The sequence below is a fragment of the Ixodes scapularis genome, unplaced genomic scaffold, assembly GCF_016920785.2.
Source record: "Ixodes scapularis isolate PalLabHiFi unplaced genomic scaffold, ASM1692078v2 PGA_scaffold0__279_contigs__length_252992795, whole genome shotgun sequence".
Taxonomy (NCBI): Eukaryota; Metazoa; Arthropoda; class Arachnida; order Ixodida; family Ixodidae; genus Ixodes; species Ixodes scapularis.
This window is the reverse complement of record NW_024609835.1, coordinates 14,912,551-14,920,279: the sequence shown is the minus strand read 5'-3', so window position 1 is coordinate 14,920,279 and position 7,729 is coordinate 14,912,551.

The window sequence follows — 7,729 nt, the reverse complement described above, 5'->3', positions numbered from 1 at the left end:
TATGCGTCTACAAATTCAGCCCACCCGGCTCAGAATGTACCATATTCATTCATCGAAAGAAAAACTTGCAATGCGACGGCAATCTTTTGAAACAAAACAACAAAAAAATCACTTGGCGTTGGTGTCCCACAGACCATTCCTGCTAGTGCGAAGGTTACAGGCTTTCCAAAATCGGCGACGACGGCCTTGGACAAATGCAAATCATCAAAAAGCAACTGCAACGTGCGAAAGCAAGAAACGTAACCGGAGTTGGTATTCTGCCAGGTAGCTTTTATCAACCACTATTTCGAGCTGTTCTACAATCACCCTGACTTGTTTACTATTTGTCACTGGGTGTCTAATCTCCTCCTCCCCACTCCTCTCCTGTTATGCCACAAAAAAAAAAAAGAAGAACCGGTTTTACATGAGGTTTCCCTATAACTGGCGAACTTCGTGCGTTTTCAAGTATCTGACTGGCGAGACTGTGCATTACAACATGACGGCGCATATGAAAACATAATTGAGCTGCAAGATGACGTTCTTGTTGCTTGAGAAATGTGCTTTATCATGCCAGTTGCTATCATTAGATTCATTACTGTAAAAGTATCGATGTGCTTCGTGTGGATTTCTCTCGGTTTATTTGAAGCGATCCAAAAGCGCTTCATGATCGCTCCTTTAGTACAGTAGATGCTAGCGCGCGCTTGGATGCTCAAAGAGGTATCAACAAAAAAGCGCTCCAAAATCACTACATATTCACCAAAAAAATTTCACATCAGTTTCACACAAATTAGACGTCAGTTAGAGGTGAAACTATAAACTTTTTTTTTTCACAGAGTAGCATGAAGTTTATAACGATCACTGATGTCGATAACGATTACTGTCCCAAAGTCGATACCCAAAGTCGATACCATTATCGAAGTCGATAAGGATTAATGATGCCTACGTGGTATATTAAAACTTAAAATGGCTATGCGGGAACCGAACCTCGTGAAAATAGTAATGATTTTACACTTTTTTTTTTCCACTAGGGTAACGAACTGAAGTCGTCCTTTCGGAGCTTCTCACGGTCTCAACGAAAGTACTGAAGAGCACGAATCAAGGCCTGCATCTTGAATATTGATTGAAGACAAACTGAACAAAGAGGCGAACTGCCTAAATGGCACACAATTTAAACCAGAGGCAAATGTACGAATAAATGGGGGATAAGCACACATGTAGACGTGTTTGTCTGTCCCCGATTTGTCATTCGTTCATCTACGGTTTAAATGTGCCTCCTAACCAGTCCACCTGGTTGCTAACTTCGGCTTCAATCAACATCCATGATGCCGGCCTTGATTCCTATTCGTCAGTTATTTTTGTTGTTGAGAGCTTGTGTTTTTCTTCATTTTGTCGTTCGTTCGTCTTCAGTTTATATTATGTGTAACCTAACCAGGTCGCCTGTTCGTTAACTTTGACTTCAATCGTAATTTCTTATGCAAGCCTTGACTCGTTATTGTTCTTTTTTATGTGGTTGTTCGCTTTCATTTAATCGTTCATTCGTCCTCAGTTTATAATATCTGTAACGTAACTAGCTTGCCTAACTGTTAATTTTTTTTTTTTTCATGGCCTCTGTAGCGCAAGGGCTTTGTGAGAGAAAAGTTCTGGGTCTGAACAATCCGCAACTTCGTCTCAGTTATGACTCATGCGGCTTTTACATTTCAAAGATGCCGTTGCAAAGACTCAGTGCGACTGGTTAGTTCCTGGTATTTTCATACAACGGTTGCATGTGTGATAAGACATGTAGTCAATACTAGAAACGTTTACAGTATGATTACGCACTAGGTACTTCTCGCGTTACTTTCCAAAATTGATATAACAGGTGGTGGGCGTGAAGCTGCAGAAAATGAGAAAAGAATTTCTGAAAAGCGAGGCGTACAAAAATTGTCATCGTGCTGTATTCAAGCTTTTAAGGCAACATCAGGAAATATATACATTCAGTACTCTGTTTGTCTTCGCGTGTGAGCGGCACAAGAGGGGACTGACGTTGTAAACCATTTCGTTTCTGGGAACGAAAAAAAAAGCGAAAAGCACGCTCATGCTATTTTGAACAACGCTTGCACGACACCATTTGCGGCGAGACGTTTGAGTATCGCCGCTTGGTGCAATGTTTTCATAACCCAGACTGAGGATACTTCAAGTTCCCCTGCTGGTGCAAGCACGTGCAATGCCAAGCTTCTATTCACTATGGCTACGTTTACATGAATGCGATCGTAGCGCATCGAATCGAGCAGGGACCAATCGCACGCAGCCTGTCTTCCTACTTCTTCCCCTTCCATCTATCTAGTACCAATCAAAATAGTCAAATCTCGATTCGATGCGCAGCGGTCGGATCCATGTAAACGCAGCCTATGAAACTTAAAACATAACCGCGCGGGCAGCACGTGCACTACCCATAGACCTGCTTCTCTCGGGCAGGGGGGCGCGAGCGCATCGTCAAGGCGCGACCATGTTATACTGGCCAGAGCATTGATCTCTACTATAGGGGGCTGGGTTTAATCCAGAACGGGAGTATTACAACCCAATCAAAGACACAAGAAAGCATGGACCAAAAGTTTCCGGATATGTCCGGTTATAATACAAGCATTTTTTTACAGTTTAGAAGCGTTGCACTGAGCTGTGAAGCGGGTGCCATAAAAACACGCGCTTGGACACGGATTCGTGAGCCTGTGTGTTTGGGTGTGTTTGGGGTTTGGGCTTAAGGGTGAACACCGTTCACCCTTAAGCTGAGAGTGCAATGAAAGCTATGTGCTCGTTGGGACCAGTCATACGCCCGTCTTTCTCCACGTGATCACGCTTCCGCGTATACCCACGTGCTGAGAGCGGGGTCCGGTGATGAGAGGAAGGCGGTTCATTGGTTGGGCGAGCGCGTAGCCCCTACCGCACTGTCAGCTCAGGAGTGAACGCAGGACAGAGGCGTTCAAATAGAGCCCATTCATTTTAGCCAGCGAACAGACCGGATGCCGCCACAGCCCCCGAGAAAGAAAAAGGCACGAGCAAACCGCAGACGGCGGCCGCGTTTCGCTGAATCGGGTGAGAAAGACGTGGCTGAAACGTCGCGCAGCAGTTTGGAAGCCACGCCGCAAGCTGTAAGGTCGCATAGTCTGACGTAATCTAAGTTATCACAAGGGGTACATCAAAGTCCCCACGTAAAATATGCACTCGGTGCTTCTCTTGATACTGTGCACCATGTTCTACCAGAGCCGGTCTAGACAGCGTAAATTACGCCCTTTGCGTTCTCGACTGGGCGCAATCGGATTTGCCGTTCATGCCCACAAGAGAAACGGCACGTGCATATCAGTGTCCAGTGCGGCCTGAGCCGCTACAGGCTATAGTATCGACCTCCGCGGTGGTAGATGTGTGCAAATGTATACTCAACTGAAGTGAGTAGTGTGCTGATTTGAACAATTTGCTTGTCTATTAAGAATAAGCAACTGCTTTTAGAATACTGTAAATTGAGAAGACGTAGGGAAAAAAAAAGATGTTCCGCGTAAGCGCTTGCAGGCAGGCGGCCCTATGACTAATGGTGCTGGCTAGTCCGAATGTTTTTCCTATTCAATCCCTTAGTCGAGGAGGCCAACCTGGAGGGTTGGGGTTGAATATCCCCTCGAGTTGGGACGCCTCTTCAGAGCGCTTACCGTATTCGAGAGGTGAGAGCCGTTTATGGCTGAGAGAGTTTGGCCAATGAGTGTAGCTAGCACGCTCAGACTCGCGACAGTACGAGATTAAAGTTCTTGTTTCGGGTCTCTCCAGTATGAGTGAGCCAATCCAAATTCGTGGTTACAAGTTGTTCTATGAAAACGGTTTAAACAGTTCGTCGTAAGCCGACATTTTGTTTTGGCTGCAGTTGATGGCCGTGTTCAAGCGCAGGTCATTCTTTATTGGCCCCCAACAACAGAACTCATAAATAAGTTATTTTTGTTCCTGTTTCAAACAAGCGCTTCTTTTCCAAACAAAGAAGCCTGGCTATTCGGGCAGAAACCGAGGGAGAGGAGACGAGAGAGCGCATGGGTGTCAGAACGCCGAGCACTGGTTTGAATAATTAGTGGGTAGAAGCAAAGCTAGCTGCTATTGTCTCCACTGCCTTTGTCTATACGCGTTCGAACGCGAACACCAAACTCCGGACGCCGACGTTCCGCGTTCTAACGCGTTCGCACAGTGCAGTGGAGGCAAAAGCTGGCTACGCTACGATCGTATATCCATCAAGCAGCACCAAATGAGGACCGTCATGGCGCACGTTGTCTTTGTGCGATTTCTATGACTGGCTATAAACCAACCCCGTAGTTTCTAAAAAGGCACAGGACCACGGCGAATTCAGTATACGTGATTGGTTTAGCCGGTCTTAGTCTAGAAGTGGTTCCAGCAGGACATATGAAAAGGCTGCCACACAGGCGGTGTAATGGCATTCGGCTCCTGGGGAATCTGTCGAGAAGGTCTGCCTATATTTCTAAGTGACGGGAATTGTTAGTAAAGAAAAAAGATGTTAATTAATATGGTGCGCCCCTCGAATCATGGAAATTTCACTTGGCGGCGTTAACTATAAAGCCTCACAGCGCAGTGTTGGGAAAGAAAGGTGATGTCCTCCGCAAAATGCGCTTCGACGCGAGGGTTCGTTGAGTTACACTGTTCATACGTGAGTAAAAAGAAACGGTGTTCACCTCAGATATAAAGAGAGAACTATCTGCGGTCACTCTTCAAGCATCTTCGAAGCATCGTTGCTTCATAGATGCTTCGAACATGTCTGCTGACAATTATTGTGCAACTAATGCGGTGGTCCTACAACGAATGCCTCAGACTGTGTCTGGAAACCGTCTTTTCTGTGATTTGTATAGCAGTGACCACAGATTAAAAAAAAAAAGGGGGGGGGGGGAGTTTAATGTTAAGCCGGAGTCACACTGCTTTTAGTCCTTTCCCAAAATGGGCTCTTGGCCGGTTCCATTATCTGTGTCCGTGCGTATGGCGCGTGATTTGCTCGCTTTCGGCAGCGACTTCATGCGCGTGCTTGGCTGAGGAAATTGCGCGCTGGGCTGAGGACTTGGATATATTGGAATGGGGTGTACATCATACAAAAGACAGCTTGCATACACTACAGATCCAAATGCAAGTCACCACGAGATCCGTGCTTCGAATGCCATGCGGCATTCGAAGCACAGATCTCGCGGTGAGCGATGAACTATTGGGCCACGAGAAACAGACCCATTTGAGCAGCAGGGTTAGCGGGGTGGAACAGCGAGAATGGAAGAGTTGGGTGCCGCCAGCTCTCCCAATAAGAAAGATGCTCATGCATGACGGAAACGGCCATATAAAAAAGACGAGCGAGAATCCAGTCCGACCGTGATACATCATACAAAAAACAGTCTGCATAAAGATTCGAACACGAGTCGACGCGGAATCCGTGCTACGAATACCGCATGGCAATGTTCAAGGAGAAACTTGGCACACTGCATTCGAACCCCGGATATGGCGCTCACACGTGTTTGCAGACTGTCGTTTGTATGATGCATGAGCAGTGTGACCCCGGCATAAGGGTGTCGTGTATTCGGGGTTTCGGATTTTAGTTGAGCTTGTTGGTGCATAATACTATAGGGCCAGCTGAACTTAGGAAAATAGAATATAAAGAGAAAAAGAGAGAGACGTACCAGCGATATGTCTTTCCCTTTTTCTTTCTATATGCTATTCTCCTAAGTTCAGCTGTCCCTATTATAGTATTCAGGGTTTGTTTTTTTTTCTACTTCGGGAGTGGTTTTGGAGGGTGTATTTTTTTTTATTGATTTGGTGACTATCGTTGGCTAATTTCGGTATAGAAGAAAAAGAATCGGCGCTTATCGGCGCTTGTTGAAGACAACAAGACACGGTAGTAGAATTTGCGAAAACTTCAGGAAACATGCCCGTGATCCGAATTCCTAGAAAACGTTCCGGTACAATTAACAGCAGCTATTAAGGGGCGTGTTTCCGGACGGAAGAAACATCCTCGTGGACAGTTCAATGCAGGCTGTGTTGCGGGTCAGCAGCAAACAAAGCTGCAAATAAAGATTTATTTCTGTAAACCTTGGATTTTTTTTTATTATTATTTAATGACAACTTTCAATCAGATGTCTTTTTGTTCGCGCTCATTTCAGAGCGGAGGCAGTTGGCGATCGTCGCATTCGAGAATGCCACTTCCTTCGTTTTAGATAACGTGTCAGAAAGCTTGGCAGATATCTTTTTGCTCTTTCGCTTTTTTGTGTTGTTTGTATGTTTAGACAGCCGGAAGTTAGTCCTAATGGGCCTCTTGTGTCTCAGCTGTAGATGAGCGATTTATCCGGTACAGTACAATTGTTACCCTGGGATCTTTAAATGGGTCACAAAACGATATTGGGTTATAATGTTCATGACTTTGCAGAGACGTACTGGTCCTAGTCTGGCTCGCGTACAAACGCACAGACTGCCACTCATTCAGAAGCTCCTTTCTTGCGGTGAAATTGCAGGAATAAAAGGGAACTATTTATTTCAGTCTTGCCTTCGCAAAGCTGGATGACGTAGTTGTGTGATCGAAACAACCCGCCTGACGACCATCGAGCGCCGCTCATGGATTGGGCACCAGAACTGCTTGAGCACTCCCATTTCGGCTCGGAACAATCACTGCCTCGGCGGACACGCGGGTAGTGCGCGGCTCTTGTCGAACCACAGCGGTGATGAGAATAGCCGAACTCTAACAATGTCTGGAGCTCAGCACGCGTTTTCTACTTTGCCAGCAAAAGCCCATGACTATCATTAACTTTGGCGGCATAGGATAGGTACCAGACTACGTGGGAGCGTGTTCTGGCTCCGAGTTGAGGGGATGAACGATGCTCATATCTTCCGAACTTTTTTGGCGACTGCCAGTGCCTAGAAAGAAAAGCTAAGGCAAATTTATTCAGCTATAAACGTTAGGGAGTGACTCCAAGTACAGGGTGTCACAAAAGAAAATTTACACGGTCTTTTTTACCGCAAAAGTAAACTAGGCATCGCCGAACGCTCATTCTCCGCCCAAAGGTAGAGCTAGAGGTCACAACCAGATGCCAAAGTTTCAGCCCGATCCGATAACTTAAAGGGGCGGTGCAACGATATTCAATTGGAATGTTTTTCACTTTACACGAGCTTACTGGCACTAGTGGGACTCAAGAATACTCGCACGCAACGCCACTGACCAAGAAACTCCTTTGTTGCGCTGTAATTTCGAGGACAAAACCTTGTGTTTTCATTCAATCTCTCCTTCGAAGAACCTGATGACGTCGCTGGGCGGTAGCAGTACCGCCCAGTGACGATATATGAATACGGCTCATAGATTGGACCCGACCATGGCATGGACACTCGATTTGGGCTCGTGACAATCGATAGTTCGAGAAACATTCGGGTAGTGTCCTGTGTCCAATCGCCGCACTGACGACCACAGCCGAACCATAACAATGTCTGGAACTCAGCGCGTGTCCTGTGCCTTGCCAACCCCAGCGCATGGCTATGATCAACATTGGCGGCATATATTAGGCTCCAGGTCACGTGGGCGCTTGTTCTGGCTGCGAGTTGAGGGGGTGAACTCTGCTCGTTTTTCTTTATTTTTTTCTGCGACTTCGATTGCGTGGGGTGAAAACGAACCGGTATTTCACAGACCATTAACGTCAGGGATTCGTTCTAAGCGGTATTTGCGCAAAATACAAATATTAGTGCATCACCCCTTTAATCAAAAGTTATAAGT